We start from the raw sequence: 17,178 nt of genomic DNA on the forward strand, positions 1-17,178 counted from the left end.
TGAGAGAGTTTTTAAGTGTTTGCTTGACTGCAACAGGTTAATGAAGCCCCAAAAAGGTGTTCTAAGTCATGGGGTCCCAAGGAGTTATGAGGGGAAATGTCCAGGATATCCCTAACTTAAACTTTATTAATTTTCCGCATGAGGGTATGACCACCCCCTCCATCTGTATCCTAGGGTATGATTGGTACCCACTACTTATATCCCAAGCAGAATCTCAATCCCCCATACTGACCAACCTGCGACTCCTAAGTCCCACACTTACCCAATCATACTATTAGAACCCATAAACCATACCTATATTAGAATAGAATCAAAGGAAAGGTTTGGACATGGTCCATCATACGAGTTAATGGTATGACTCATACTCTACGTTAGATCATGGTGAGCCACTCATACTTAGATCCAAGTTAAGTTACTAAGTTTTGGATTAAGTGAAGGAAAAACCAACTATACGACCCATCATTCATCATACAACTCGTACCTACCCAAGTCAAACCCATTCTAGAAGCTCAACCATCAAACACTACCCAACACTAGACAACATACGACTGGACCATACTACCGGTACCCTACTATACGACTAGTAACCCAACACGTATGACATCAAGAGGCCAAAAACCTAGGAATATTTCTAAGGACCAAAAATGTAATGCCTCGCATTTCGGGCTACAATATAGACCATAATTCCGATGTGTTGATAAATTCAAAAGCCATAAAATCCTATGCCAACATAGCATGGCAATTATTTGTGTAGCATGTGAATCTATTAAAGCTTGAATTTAGACTATAGAGGTCCTTCAACTCAAGGACGAGTTGAAACTATTTCGATTGACTAAGTTTTATGGATGTTGTAAATTGTATCAGCTTCCATCGACCATAACTCTCTCTATATATTGAATTAGGAAGCCTACTATGTGCCAAATGATAGGTCTTCGAGTTAGCTTTCCAATGATACCAATTTTACTAAAATTCAACACTCGAGCAAGAAGTTATGGCCTTTCAAAGTGATATGCGTTGCCTAACCAATTGCCCATGGCCACTGGAAAGCATAGGCGATATCCTAGGTGGTGCCTATGTAAACATAGGTGATGAAATAGGCGGCGCCTATGTAAAGAATTCAAGTGACTTAAACACTCCATTTTTGGGGCAAAATGGTCCTTTTCCACCCTTACTTAGCCCTAAAACACGAAATTCAGTTCCAAGAACCCCAAAATATACCTTCATTCATCAAAAGTGCTCAAGGATTCTCCTTAGGGTTTAAAAAAAAACTCAAGCAACTCGAGATTCAACCAGGGGTTTTAGGAACAAATTACATATTTGGAATCCTCTCAACGTAGGCTTCGAGAAACATCTAATATGCATAGTAATCGAGGTATGTGGGGTTATCTCAAAAATCTCATGGGCTTTAAAAATTCATGCTTTCAAATGAGGGTTTTAAAATTACGAATATGATTATGTTTTAAACATTTTATGATATTGATTTGGCCCTTAGGCCTACTCCGAAAGTGATTTGCTATATGATATATGTATATGTATGTATTCCGAAAAGATGTTAACTTGAGAGCATGAATGATATAAAATTTCCTCTCTTGATGTAAATTTGTTTTAAATATTCATATGATGTAAATTATTTGAAAAATCTTGAAGAGCATGACATAAAATATTTTGAGAATTGATATGATTTTGACTTGAAAACGAGAAGGTTATTCATGTTGAATACAATGGTTGAATGAGAAGAATGATATGACATTGATGGCTTGCAAGTCGGGTATGATGAGACCCTACAGAATATGATATGTGATTGAATCAGATAAAATTTGAATACATTGATTTTACATGAGATAGGTGGATGCCCGAAGAAGGTGTTTGAGTGTAAGGGCTCATCGCTGGAAAACGTGTTTGCCGACACAGAAATTTGGTACCAGGCTAAGTGATTTTGTGTACTTAACTTTATGTCATTCCCAAATTGGGACTATAGGTAAGATCCCAGGCTAAGTGATCTTGGGCACTACCATTGGGTCGAGACACCATGCTTCGTGGTCTTGTATGTCTCTTCCTCACTTATACTCTAATCTCGGCAGCAACCGAGGTTTGACAGTTGGTGTAAATTATATAGGGTATTCCACCTAGCTCAGTTGCATTTCATTATTGTTAAGAAACTATTGCATTACGCCCATGTGTTTTCAAATGATTTGATACAAAATTGCTTTATAATGGCTCTCAACTATATTTTGTAAAAATATTATATTTTGTTTTGATATCTCTGCGTGCCAGTACTTTTGTGCTGACCTTCTCCCCTCTCCAACCTCTCAGGTTCAGAGGCCCAATCTAGGGGTCAAGAGAATCAGTAGATCATTCAAACAGAGTTGCAGAGACAAGTGGTGAGTCTTCTATGTTTCGGAAAGTCTTATGTCCTGCAGTCCTTTTATCTTATATTTAGTTTTGGGGTCTACTGGGGGCCTTGTCCCAGTTTATATACAGTTACTTGACTCAGTCATTTGTTAGAGATTTTCACAGACAGTTGTTTAGAGGTTGATTGATGTTGGGGGAACCTTATTTCCCAGTTATTGTTTCTTTTCATATTTATGACCATGTTTTCTAATTATTGTGTTTCTTGCGCATTACTTTGATCATATGAATTAGGTGCATGATTACCAGACAGATAGAGGTGTTTCGGGTCTTCATGGTTTAAAATGCTCATCACGGCCAGGCTCTGGTTCGGGTTGTGACAAACTTGGTATCAAAGCATGGTTCATGCTCCCAGGGTGTCTGCGAAATCATGTCGGGTAGAGTCCTATTTATGGGTGTGTAGTGTTCCACACTTATAAGTAAGAGGCTGCTAGGCGTTTAAGAAATGTTTCCCTTTTTTATGATTTAGTTCGTCCGTCGGAGTCTAAACTGTCCCCTAATCAATGATCACTTGTGTTTTAGAAACACAGTTATGCACCCACATCGTATCATCGATCAGAATGCTCAGGCAGATGAGGTCCGTCCCACCCATGGGATGTAGACCCATAATAGAGCTCACACTCGAGAACTTGTGCCTACATCGTGAATCCCTCCAGTCCCGACCAGTCCGTCTCGAGCTCTGCAGACTAATGTCAATCATCCCCCAATTGCTCAGGGAGATATTTCAAATACAGAATTCAGATGTTTTATTCATATGTTGACACAGTTGGTAGCCAACCAGGCTCAATAATCGAAAAATGTTGGGTCTGCATCTGTTACGTATGAGGCTACTAGGGTCGGACATTTCATGAAAATGAACCCACCTAAGTTCACTGGCACCTAGATGGAGGAAGATCCATAGGAATTCATGGATGAGATGGAAAAGATTTTAAGGTAATGCACGTGGATAAGTTTGAATAGGTGGAACTAACAACCTATCAGCTCAAGGACGTTGCGAATTAGTGGTATGCCGACTGGGAAGATGCAAAAGGGGAGAGTGTTGAGCCCACAGTTTGGGGCAAATTTGTGGAAGCTTTTCTTAATCGATTCTTTCCTCTGGAGTTGAGGGAGACCAAAGCGGAAGAGTTTATGAATCTGAAGTAGGGCAGTATGAGTGTTCAGGAGTACACTTTGAAGTTTAACAAACTAGCCCGCTATGCACCAGAGTTGACTAGTAATATGAGAACCCAGATGAGGAAATTTGCATCCGGCCTTGCTGATAACTTGGTACTTGAGTGCCAGGGGGCTATGTTTAATAAGGAGTTAGCTTTGCTCGACTGACCGTTCATATGCAGTAGGTGGAAGACAAGAAAGAAAAGATTGTTGAATCTAGAGAGAAAGATAGATAGGCTAAGAGAGCTAGATTTATGGACCAGCACCAGAGTCAGCTGCAGAGTGGTAACTGGGGTAATAAGTGGTCAAAGAAGAAGAAGTTTTAGAATAATGCACAGCCAGCAGCCAGCGCCCCAGCACCCAGACTACCGACAGACAGACAAACTTAGAGTTTTTGGACTCCTCGTGGATCCAAAGCTCAAGGTATATAGTCTCAGGACAGTGTAGCCCAGCAGCGTCGTACTTATCCGCGGTGCAAGGTTTATGGAAGGAATCATCTAGGGAAGTGCTAGTTTGACGGGTAAAACTGCTATACTTGTGGAAAAGTGGGTCACCTTCAGAGAGATTGTCCTTCTACTGAAGGAAATGTGGGGGAGGGGGGGGGGCTAAGTCCCATGCCACCTCCACAGCTCCTCTTCCTAAGAGTGCCCCTTCAGCTACCGGGAGCAGTCGCAACTGGTTATATTCTTTGACTAATCTCCGAGAGGTGGAAGCTTTATCAGATGTTGTCACCGGTATGTTACGAATCTTTTCTTGTGATGTTTATGTATTGCTTAATCCCGGGTCTACTTTATCTTATGTGATCTCTTATGTGGCTGTTGGTTTCGGGTTTGAGCCCAAAGTTATTGTAGAACCCTTCTCTATTTCTACTCTTATAGGTGATTCTGTTATTGCTAGAAGGGTGTATAGAAATTTTGTCGTGTTTATTCATAGTAGGGAAACTATGGTAGACCTTATAGAACTCGATAAGATAGATTTTGATGCCATACTTGGGATGGACTGTCTCCATTCGTGCTATGCCACACTCGATTGTAGGACCCCAAAGGTCACTTTTTCTTTTCGAAATGAGACACTAATTGTATGGGTAGGGAGTTTTGTGGAACCTAGAGGTCACTTTATCTCTTATCTTAGAGCCCGAAAGCTTATCTCCAAAGGTTGTATGTACCATATAATCCGAGTAAAAGATTCAAAAGTTGAAAATCTTCTTCTGTAGACAGTCCCTGTAGTGAATGAATTCCCAGAAGTCTTTCTCGAAGATTTCCCAGGGATACCCCCTGATAGGGATATAGATTTTGGCATTGATGTGTTGCCAGACACTCGTCCTATTTCTATTCCGCCATATAAAATGGCTCTCGCGGAACTAAAGAAGTTAAAGGAACAGCTTGCAGACCTCCTAGACAAAGGTTTTATTTGTCCTAGTGTTTCCCCATGGGGTGCATCCGTGCTCTTCATGCGAAATAAGGATGGGTCCCTTCGTATGTGCATAAACTACCGCCAGTTGAATAAGGTCACAATTAAAAATAAATAACCTCTTCTTAGGATTGACGACCTTTTTGACCAGCTTCAGGCTGCCAAGTGATTTTCAAAAATAGACCTTCGTTCGGGTTATCATCATTTGAAAGTTAGGGAGTCAGACATACCCAAGACAGCCTTCCGAACTCGATATGGTCACTACGAATTTCTAGTCATGTCCTTTGGGTTGACTAACGCCCCTGCAACCTTTATGGATCTTATGAATAGAGTGTTTTGTCAGTTTCTTGACTTGTTTGTCATTGTATTTATTGATGATATTCTGATCTATTCTAAAAGTAAAGAGGATCACGTCAATCACCTTCGAATTATTCTTCAGACCCTTAAGGATCATCAGTTGGATGCCAAATTTTCTAAGTGTGAATTCTGGTTAGATGTTATTTCCTTCCTGGGTCATATTGTGTCCAGTAACGGGATAAGAGTGGATCCCCAAAAAGTTGAAGCAGTGAGAAAATGGCCCAGACCCATGACTCCAACCGATATTCAGAGCTTCTTGGGTATGGCGGGGTATTACAGAAGGTTCGTAGAGAGTTTTTCTTCCATATCTGCTCCACTTACTAAACTGACTCAAAAAAAGATGAAGTTTGTGTGGTCTGACTTGTGTGAAAATAGTTTTGAGAAGTTGAAGGACATGTTGACTACTGCTCTTATTTTGACCCTTCCCGAGGGTGTAGATGATTTTATGGTTTATTGTGATGCGTCCCGTGTGGGACTTGGTTGTGTATTGATGCATCGTGGTAAGGTGATAGCTTATTTATCTAGGCAGTTAAAAGTGCATGAGCGCAATTACCCTACTCATGAATTGGAGTTAGCAGCCATGGTGTTTGCACTTAGAATCTGGAGGCACTATCTCTATAGAGTGCATGTTGATATTTATACTAACCATAAGAGTTTACAGTATGTTTTCTCACAGAAAGAATTGAACCTCAGGCAGAGGCGTTGGATGGAGCTTTTCAAAGACTATGATATGAGTCTGCATTACTATCCGGGCAAGGCAAATGTTGTAGCCGACGCCCTCAGCAGGTTGTCTATGGGCAGCCTTTCTCATGTAGAAGAAGGAAAGAAAGAGATGGCGAAGGATATTCACCGCCTTGCAAATCTGGGAGTATGACTCTTAGATTCCAAAGATGGAGGGGTGATTGTTCATGAGTTAGCTAAGTCATCCCTTTGTGCTGAAGTTAAGGAGAAGCAGGTTGAAGATCCCATCTTGATGTAAATCAAGAAAGATGTGGGTCAACAAAAGGTTATGTCATTTGAAATTAGTGGTGATAGTATTCTGAGATTTCAGGGTAGGTTGTGCATTTCGAATGTTGATGGGCTACGGGAAAGAATCCTTAATGAGGCATACACTTTGAGGTATGTTGTTCACCCAGGCTCTACTAAGATGTACCATGATCTGAAAACCTTGTATTGGTGGAATAACATGAAATGTGATGTAGCTGATTTTGTGTCCAAGTGTTTGAACTGTCAACAAGTGAAGGTAGAACACATGAGGCCAGGTGGTACTTCCCAGGAGATAGCCCTACCTTTATGGAAGTGGGAGATGATAAACATGGACTTCATTATAGGACTTCTGAGATCCCGAAACTAGTATGATTCTATATGGGTGATTGTAGATCGGTTGACAAAGTCAACCCACTTTTTGCCTGTGAGGACTAATTATTTGAGAGAGAGTTAAGCTAAGATTTACATTGATGAGATAATTCAGTTGCATGGGGCAGCAATGTCTATTATATCCAATAGAGGTACGCAATTTTCATCTCAGTTGTAGAGATCTTTTCAAAAGGGTTTAGGTACACAAGTGAATTTGAGCACAACTTTCCACCCTCAGACGGATGGGCAAGCTGAGCGTACCATTCAAACCCTCGAGGATATATTTAGGGCATGCGTCATTGATTTCAAAGGTAGTTGGGTAGATCACCTGCCACTGGTTGAATTTGCTTATAATAATAGTTACCATGCCAGCATCAAGATGGCTCTTTTTGAGGCTTTGTATGGGAGGAGATATAGGTCTCCGATAGGATGGTGTGAAGTAGGTGAAACTCAGTTGTATGGGCCTGATCTTGTTCATTAGGCGATGGAGAAAGTGAAGATCATTAGAGAACAACTCAAGACTAATCAAAGTCATCAGAAGTCCTATGCCGATGTTCGAAGAAGAGAACTAGAGTTTGAAGTTGGTGATTGGGTGTTTCTTAAGGTTCTCCTATGAAAGGAGTTATCCAGTTTGGAAAAAGGGGTAAATTGAGCCCTCGCTACATAGGGCCATATCAGATTCTGAAAAAGATTGGTACAGTTGCTTATGAGCTAGAATTGCCTGCAAGTTTGGGTTTTTTTCATCCGGTATTCTATGTATCCATGTTGAAGAAATGCATTGGAGATCATTCTCTGGTATTGCCAGTAGAGGGTATCTAAGTGACAGACTCCTTGTCTTACAAAGAAGAGCCCGTTGAAATTTTAGATCGCCAAGTTCGAAAGCTGAAGAGCAAAGAGATAGCCTCTGTAAAGGTACTATGGAGGAATCAGAAAATCGAAGAAGCAACTTGGGAGTCAGAAGATGTCATGAAAATTAGATATCTCAATTTGTTTGCTTCGATGGAGGATGAGATGGAAGGTATTATTCCTATCTTATCTTTCCTAGTCCTTTATTATGCTTGAAATCATTTATGTCTGTGTCCCGCATCTTCATTCGGGGATGAATGATCCTAAGGGGGGGATAACGTAACGCCCCGCATTTTGGGCTACAATATAACCATGATTTCGATGTGTTGATAAATCCCGAAGCCATAAAATCCTATGCCAATATGGCATGTCAATTATTTGTGTAGCATGTGAATCCATTAAAGCTTGAATTTAGACCATAGAGGTCCTTCAACTCAAGGACGAGTTGAAACTATTTCGATCGACTAAGTTTTAGTGGACGTTGTAAATTGTGTCAGCTTCTATTGACCATAACTCTCTATATATATCGAATTAGGAAGCCTACTATGTGTCAAATGATAGTTCTTCGATTTACCTTTCCAATGATACCAATTTTGCTAAAATCTCACACCCGAGCAAGGAGTTATGGCCTTTCAAAGTGATATGCGTCGCGTAACCAATCGCCTATGGCCACTGGAAAGCATAGGCGATAGCCTAGGCAGCGCCTATGTAAACATAGATGATGGGATGGGCGGCGCCTATGTAAAGAATTCAAGTGACTTAAACACTCCATTTTTGGGGCAAAATGGTCCTTTTCCACCCTTACTTAGTCCTAACACATGAAATTCAGTTCCAAGGACCCCAAAATACACCTTCATTCATCAAAAATGCTCAAGGATTATCCTTAGGGTTTCAAAATAAAAACCCAAGCAACTCAGGATTCAACCAGGGGTTTTAGGAACAAATTGCATATTTGGAATCCTCTCAACGTAGGCTTCGAGAAACATCTAATATTCGTAGTAATCAAGGTACGTGGGGTTATCTCAAAAATCTCATGGGCTTTAAAAATTCATGTTTTCAAATGGGGGTTTTGAAATTACGAATATGATTATGTTTTAAACATTTTAGGATGTTTGGCCCTTAGGCCTACTCCCAAAGTGATTTGCTATATGATATATGTATATGCATGCATTCTGAAAAGATGTTAACTTGAGAGCATGAATGATATAAAATTTCCTCTCTTGATGTGAATTTGTTTTAAATAATCATATGATGTAAATTGTTTGAAACATCTTGAAGAGCATGACATGAAATGTTTTGAGAATTGATATGATTTTGACTTGAAAACGAGAAGGTTATTCATGTTGAATACAATGGTTGAATGAGAAGAATAATGTGATATTGATGGCTTGCAAGTCGGGTATGATGATACCCTACAGAATATGATATGTGATTGAATCAAATGAAATTTGAATGCATTGATTTTACATGAGATAGGTGGATGCCCGAAGATGGCGTTTGAGTGTAAGGGCTCATCGCTGGAAAACGTGTTTGCCGACACGGAAATTTGGTACAAGGCTAAGTGATCTTATGTACTTGACTTTATGTCATTCCTAAATTAGGACTATAGGTAAGTGCCCGGGCTAAGTGATCTTGGGCACTACCATTGGGTCGAGACACTATGCTTCGTGGTCTTGTGTATCTCTCCCTCACTTATACTCTAATCTCGACGGCAACCGAGGTTTGACAGTTGGTGTAAATTATGTTGGGTATTCCACCTAGCTTAGTTGCATTTCATTATTGTTGAGAAGCTATTGCATTACGCCCATGTGTTTTCAAATGATTTGATACGAAATTGCTTTATAATGGCTCTCAACTATATTTTGTAAAAATATTATGTTTTATTTTGATATCTCTGCGTTCCAGTACTTTTGTGTTGATCCCCTCCCCTCTCTAACCTCTCAGGTTCAGAGGCCCAGTCTAGGGGTCAAGAGAATCAGTAAATCATTCAGACAGAGTTGCAGAGACAAGTGGTAAGCCTTCTATGTTTCGGAAGGTCTTATGTCATGCAGTCCTTTTATCTTATATTTAGTTTTGGGGTTTATTGGGGGCCTTGTCCCAGTTTATATACAGTTACTTGACTCAGTCATTTGTTAGAGATTTTCGCAGACAGCTGTTTAGAAGTTGATTGATGTTAGGGGAACCTTATTTCCCCATTATTGTTTCTTTTCATATTTATGACCATGTTTCTGAATTATTGTGTTTCTTGCGCATTACTTTGATCATATGAATTAGGTGCATGATTACCAGACAGATAGGGGTGTTTTGGGCCTTCATGGTTCGAAATGCTCGTCACGGCCAAGCCTTGGTTCGGGTCATGACAAAAACCTAGGGTGTTTCAATCTCCCCCACTAGGATCATTCGTCCCCAAATAACGGACAAGGTAGTACAATCACGAGTAAAACCCTAACTTAACTATTCCAACCTTTAACTACACTAGAAAATAAAGATGCAAGGAAATAAACCTTCTTTTAACCAAGTTAGAAAATAAAGATGTGACCAAGAACACATACTTTCCACATGAATATCCGGAGCAGAAAATAAATACAGATACTTGGACTTCATGTCCTCTTCCGTTTTCCAAGTAGCTCCTTCCACCTTGTGATTCCGCCATAAAACCTTAACTGAAGCTACATCCTTGGTCCATAACCAACGAACTTGTCGATCCAAGATCTCAACCGAGACCTTTACATAAGACAGAGAATCCAAGATACCCAATCCTTCCAAAGGAACAACTGATGAGAATCACCTATACACTTTCTCAACATAGAGAGATGGAATCTCGAATGAATGAAGACCAAACTAGAAGACAACTCAAATTCATACGAAACATTACCAACCCTCCTCATAACCACATAAGGACCAACATACTGGGGACTGAGCTTTCTTTTCTTCCCAAACCGTATTACTCTCTTCATGGGAGACAAATTTAGGAACACCCTATCCCCAACCTCAAACTCTAAGTCCCTATGTCTTGCATCTGCATAGGACCTTTGGCAAATTTAGATAGTCTAAAGCCTATCCCAAATCACCTTCACCTTCTTCATAGCCTGATATACCAAGTATGGACCAAACATATCTGCCTCACTAAGCTCAAACCACCCAATAAGAGATTTATGCCTCCTACCATACAATTCCTTAAAAAGGGCCATCCCAATTCTAGAATGATAGCTATTATTGTAAGCAAACTCTACAAGAGGTAGATGCTCAACCCAATTACCAACATAATTAATCACACATGCACAAAGCATATCTTTCTGTCTGAATAGTCCTTTCTGCTTGTCCATCTGTCTGTGGGTGAAAAGCAATACTCAGACTAACCTTAGTACCCAACCCCTTCTGAAACTACCGCCAAAAGTAAAATGAAAACTGTGTACCACGATCAAAGATAATCGAAATAGGTACCCTATTCAGCTTCATAATCTCATGAAGATATAACCTCGCATAATCCTCAGTCAAAAAATTAGTCCTTACTGACAAGAAGTGAGCCGACTTTGTCATCCTATCCACGATGACCAAACTAAATCAAATTGGGTCCAAGAACGAGGAAGAATGGTAACAAGATACATGTTGATCACTTTCTATTTCCATTCAGGCAATTCAATCTCCTGATAAAAACCTCAAGGCCTCATGTGCTCAACTTTTACTTGTTGACACACCAAACATTTGGCCACAAAATCATCCACATCCTTATTCAAACCATTCCACCAATATATCTCCTTGAGATCATGATTTTTTTTGTCAAACCGAGATAAATAATGTAGCGTGATTCATGTGCCTCAGCCAATACCCTTTCTCGCAAATCATCAATGTCAGGAACACATAGACACCCTTGGTATCGCAAGGTACCATCACCATTTATCTCAAATATCATTACCTTTTGCCTACCTACATCACCCTTGGTTTTTATCAATACAGGATCTATTATTTGTTTCTCCTTGATCTCTGCACCAAGAGACAACCAAACCACTTCCTGTACCAACAACCACCATTTTTAGAGTCCAAAAGATGAACAACCAAATTAGCCAAGCGGTGAATATCCTTCACCAACTCCCGTTTTTCCTTTTCCATATGAGCCAAACTCCCCATGGACAACCTGCTAAGAGCATAAGCAATGACATTAGCCTTGCCTGGATGGTAGTGAAAACTGATGTCATAGTCCTTGAGAAGCTCAAGACATCTCCTCTGCTTGAGGTTAAGCTCCTTTTGAGTGAACACATACTGCTGACTCTTATGATCCAGGAAAATGTCCACATGTACCCAATAAAAATTGTGTCGCCAAAGTTTCAATGCAAACACCATCGCTAAAAGCTCCAAATCATGAGTTGGATAATTTCTCCCATGCATCTTTAATTTCCTAGAAGCATAGGCAATCACATTACCATGCTGCATCATAACACAACTAAGTCCCACTCGGGATGCATCATAATCAACCACAAACCCCCTCATTGCCTTCAAGAAAAGTCAACAGGATCTGAAGTCAGCTTATCCTTCAACTTCTCGAAACTATCCTCGCAAGTATCCGGCCATAAGAATTTTACCTTCTTCTAAGTTAACTTAGTCAATGGGGTAGATATCATAAAAAAACTCTTCACAAACCTCTTATAGTACCCGACCAAATTGAAGAAGCTACGAATGTCAGTTAGAGTCATAGGTCTATGCCACTTCTTAACCACCCCACTTTTATGGATCCACCATGATCCCCTCAGTTGAAATAATATGACTCATAAAAGTGATAATGTTCGACCAGAATTTATATTTTGAGAAGTTGGCATACAACTGCTGCTCTTTCAAGATCTGCAATACCAAACGAAGGTGATTGGCATGATACACCTCACTCATAGAATATACCAGGATGTTATCTATGAACACAGTGACAAATAGATCTAAAAACTTATGGAATACCCTATTCATCAAATCCATGAATTCCATTGGGACATTGATCAACCCAAATGACATAACCAGATACTCAAAGTGCCCATACCAAGTATGAAAAACCATCCAAGGAATAGCTATTTCGCTAATCTTAAGCTGATGATACCCAGAATGAATATGTATATTTGAAAATAATTTGGTACCCTGCAACTGATCAAATAAGTCATCTATTCTTGAAAAAAGATACTTGGTCTTAATTGTTACCTTATTTAACTACCTATAGTTAATACACATCAGAATGGAACCATCCTTATTATGCACGAATAAAACTAGTGCACCTTACAGGAAAACACTAGGATGGATAAAATCCTTATCCAAAAGATCCTTAAGTTGCTCTTTGAATTCCTTCAACTTAGCCGGAGCTATTCTACAAGGAGGAATAGATCTTGGACGAGTGTCCAGAACCAAATCAATCCCAAACTCAATCTCTCTATCCAGAGGAACACCAGGAAGATCATCAAGAAAGACCTCAGAAACTTATTCACCACCGAAATTGAATGTAAAGAAGGACCTTCCGAGTTAGAATCTTTAACCCCGATAAAATAATAGAGACACACTTTAGAGATTAATCTCCGAATGATGGTTTTCCCATGTGTTTTACTTATAGTTTGCAAGGTGGTCAATTGAGGCTCATATGGGTGATTTTTTTTCATCTTTTTCTCAGTCTAAGGCAAGTTACTCCTTTCTCAATTTTAGTTCCAACTAGAGGCATGTTTTATGAATTGTTTTCATGGCATAATTGTTATATGGTTTTAGGTTTTCAAAAATATGTTGTTTGGTTATAATGGTTGGTAACGGTTTTTCCATGTGTTTTACTTATAGTTTGCAAATTATAATGATGGTTTAAACACATGGTTGCATGGGAATGGTTAATTGGTTATTGGTTTTGTCTTTGGAAACACTATGCCTTCAACATGTTTTGATAAAATGCCTATGAAAATGCTTTTACTATATTATTGGACTTTAATGGAGATTTTGCATGGTACAACTTGGTAATAAAACCCTAAATGGTATAAATGGTTTTAATAGTTTGGAATGGTTAAATAGTAAGGTCTTAGTGGTCATGGTTATGGTTAAATGAACATCCTTGTGGGGTATAAGGGAATCCCCCAAGCAAACATAATACTGAACATACTTGTGGGGTATATAGGAATCCCTTAAGCTAACTTTATAATATAATCTATGGGTACATGGGAATCCCTTCTTCTTAAAAGGTTGGCTAAGGACATTGCTTGCAAGCTATAGTCGGTATAACGATACCACTACTTATAGCCTTGGTTAATAATAAATGGAATGGTGGTTTAGTTTTTTGGTAATGGTTTTAATTGGGTAATAATGGTGGGGTGTGATAGCTAACAGTGAAGGTATGAGTCCAATAGAAGGACACTGGAAACTCATGTTTGCCAATATGAGGATTGGTCATGACGACCATATATGATACTTACAGGGTACACGGGAATCCCCTAAGTACACTTGTACATATGTATCATGGAAAACAAAAGGCACTCAGGAATCCCTACTCTTATGATATCTTCGATTTATGTGGCTACACGCATCGGAGCCCGTCTAGGAGGTTACACTGGACCCATTAGCTAATGAGTGGTTCTAGAATGGTTAAGCTCTACATATCTAGGTTAATGATTTTAAATGCATCTAAACCCTATTCTTTTTCCCATCATATAGTTAGTTTACTTGGTTTTAAAGGTTGGCATTACTTTATCCTTATCTTGAGTATTGTCTAGCGTTCACCCACTAACCCATTTTTGGGCGGCTGTTTCCCCACGTGATGCAAGAATCAACCATTCTACTCTTCCTGCTTAGCGATCAGATTTGAGATTAGCTGTTGGATTGAAATGGTGAGCTTCCATACTCTAGAAGGCTCTATTTCATATCATAGATGTATTTTTATAGTTTGGTCATTTTACAGACATTGGTTTTGGCTATGGTTAGGGGCATGTCCCAATCAGATATTATTTTACTTTTTGTTAGAGGCTTTGTGGAACTACTACGGGTTGGAATGGATGGGTCGGTATTAGTGTCAGCCTTAGTATTAACATTGATATTGGGGTTGATACCATTGGACTGAATTTATGATTGTTCCATTCTATTCTCTTATGTATGGATATACTCTTAGTTATTGTTTTGGTTTCGGTATGGTTATTGGTTGGATATTGGTTGCTGGGACTTGCTTGGGTTGGTTATGGTCATAGACCTATTCCAGAGTCTGGACTTGTAATAAGCGCTATTTTATTATATGTTCAAAATTAATTCGACTCAGGGTATGTGTTTGGAGGTTGGGTTGGGTAACGGGAGTGGTCCCCGATCCTGGTTGGACTTGGGATGCCCATTACGATAAGACCCCAGTTCGGGTTCTGTTAATCAGTACATATATTAGAATGATGATTAATCATTAATTAAAATAAAAACTTAATTAGAATTAGACTTACTGCTTTCTTTGGAGGGTTGAAAAGATCAAGAAATTTTACTTTTTTTTCACTTTTGACCGACAACCATCTTAGGATTCTTGGACATGAAACTTCTTCTTGGTAGTTCACTTGTTGTCTGAGATGCGGAATGACTTCAAATGTTCAAGCCTATAAAATTACGTCAATAAATAAAAATTATTATTTAATAAAAATAAATGAATCATAATAAAAGAAATATTTACAATGAAAGCCCACGAAAAGCCATATAAGTTGACTGTCTTTGGCATTAATAGAGTCAATAAATATTTGACGACCATTTTAAAGCTTTCATAACCCCAAGGATAGCTGTTAAATGCCTCAAGATCCTTAGAGATCTTTATTAAACCATGTGGTATGTTGTTGTTAATGTCTCTCGCCTAAAGAATATTATGTACGAATCAAACCAAGGACCATAATTGCTTGTGATTCTTTAAAAGCCTTTTATCTTTCAACTCTTCTATCAAATTTGTGTTTTTGAAGCTTAGGCCAACAAGGGACAACAAGTCATCATCATCATCACTTAACTTACCTTTGTCTTTAGGGGGGGAGGGTTGGTGTTAGAATAGGTATAGGTTTAGAAGGAGCATAATATTTTAGTCCAATAACTATGACAAACTCCTTCCAACAAAAACAAACTGGCCTGCCACAGTAATTTATCCACACCTCATCCATCTTATCTTTATTTTCATACATAAGCCTACGTTTGAGAAGACCATACATGCTCATTTGGAAATGAGCATTGTTGTCCTATGGCAAATCAAGAGATCGCCCAAAGTAGTTGTCCCTGAACTAAGCATCCAATCTTTGGTCTTGAAGTATTTTTCAAAAGGTATCAAAAGATTTTTCCATGACCGACTTTACCAGAAGATCACCAGTTAAATCTGTGGTACCATCGCACTCTATTCTCATAGGATAACTATCAATACTGAAGGTTTTGACCAACTCTTTAGTGGAAGGGCTATTAACATTTGGATTATCTCTTTTGAAACTTTCCTCTTCCTCGTGTTCATTTTCTTCTGCTTTTGATTGAGATATCGCTTGTACAACAAACTCATATAGTGGTAGATGTAGCCTAGCTACTTTACTTATTCCTTTACTTGGACTTGATTCAATTTTTTTTCTTTTTGGAGCCATATTATCTAAAAATAAGAGAAAAATAAAAATAATTATAATTGATTAATGCATCATTAAACAATAAAAATAATTTCAATACTGTTGTGATTTCTTCCAACAGATCACTTATTTGTCGAAACAAATGACTGATTTATACAACAGATCATTCATCTATTGCAATAGATGAGCAATCTGCTGGAAGAAATCAAACTGTCAATATTATTTAAATCTCTTCCAATAAATGGGTCATCTGTTTTGAAAAAAATCAAAGTCTTGGACATGTCATCTGTTGGAATAACTGTTAGGATTTCGTCAAATATATGGTTCATCTAGTGCAACAGATGGTTCATCTGTTGAAAAAAAACAAACTAGTAGCAAAATTTATTCAATAGAACAACAGTAATATTGCCATTTATCAATACACCATTTTTACCAAAACCAACAACAACACACAAACAAACAACAAATCAACCCAGCACACCAATACAACACACACACATACCCCAAGAACATCAATATTAACCAACAACAACACCAAACAACTTGTTGTACAAACATAAATAACAAAAAAGTTTGAAAACAACAACAAACACCAATAAATAAAATCAACAGTTGTTTGTTAAATTTATCACAATAAATGTCTCCGAAAAAAATTAAAATTCAACTCGTGCTATTTTTACAATAATGTTCGACAACAAGAACTAGAGTAACAACAAAAATCATATTTCACTCCGAAAAGAGAAGAGAAGAAATACCACAAATTAGGATTTTATTGAGTATCCATTTCAAATTTAAGCAACAAATATTTAAATTGTTAATTCATACTAGAAGAGAAGTTAACTCAAGTTTCTCTTTTTATTAATAACTAAAAAACCCTAATTTTTTACCTGTGAAAGTCGAAAATGGACAATGAAGAATTCGAAGCTGTTGTCGCTAGAAATGTTGTCACGTCGATTGCCGGTTAAAAATCGAAAAGGAACTCAAAACTTTTTATCGCCAGAGATTGAAGTTGCCGGGGATTGAAGGGAGAAATTTGCAGAACTGTTGGTTGGGAGAGCTATTGGTTGAGAAAGAGACGAGAGAAACAATTGATTTC

Source organism: Capsicum annuum, chromosome 10 (assembly GCF_002878395.1).
Source record: "Capsicum annuum cultivar UCD-10X-F1 chromosome 10, UCD10Xv1.1, whole genome shotgun sequence".
NCBI classification, from domain to species: domain Eukaryota; kingdom Viridiplantae; phylum Streptophyta; class Magnoliopsida; order Solanales; family Solanaceae; genus Capsicum; species Capsicum annuum.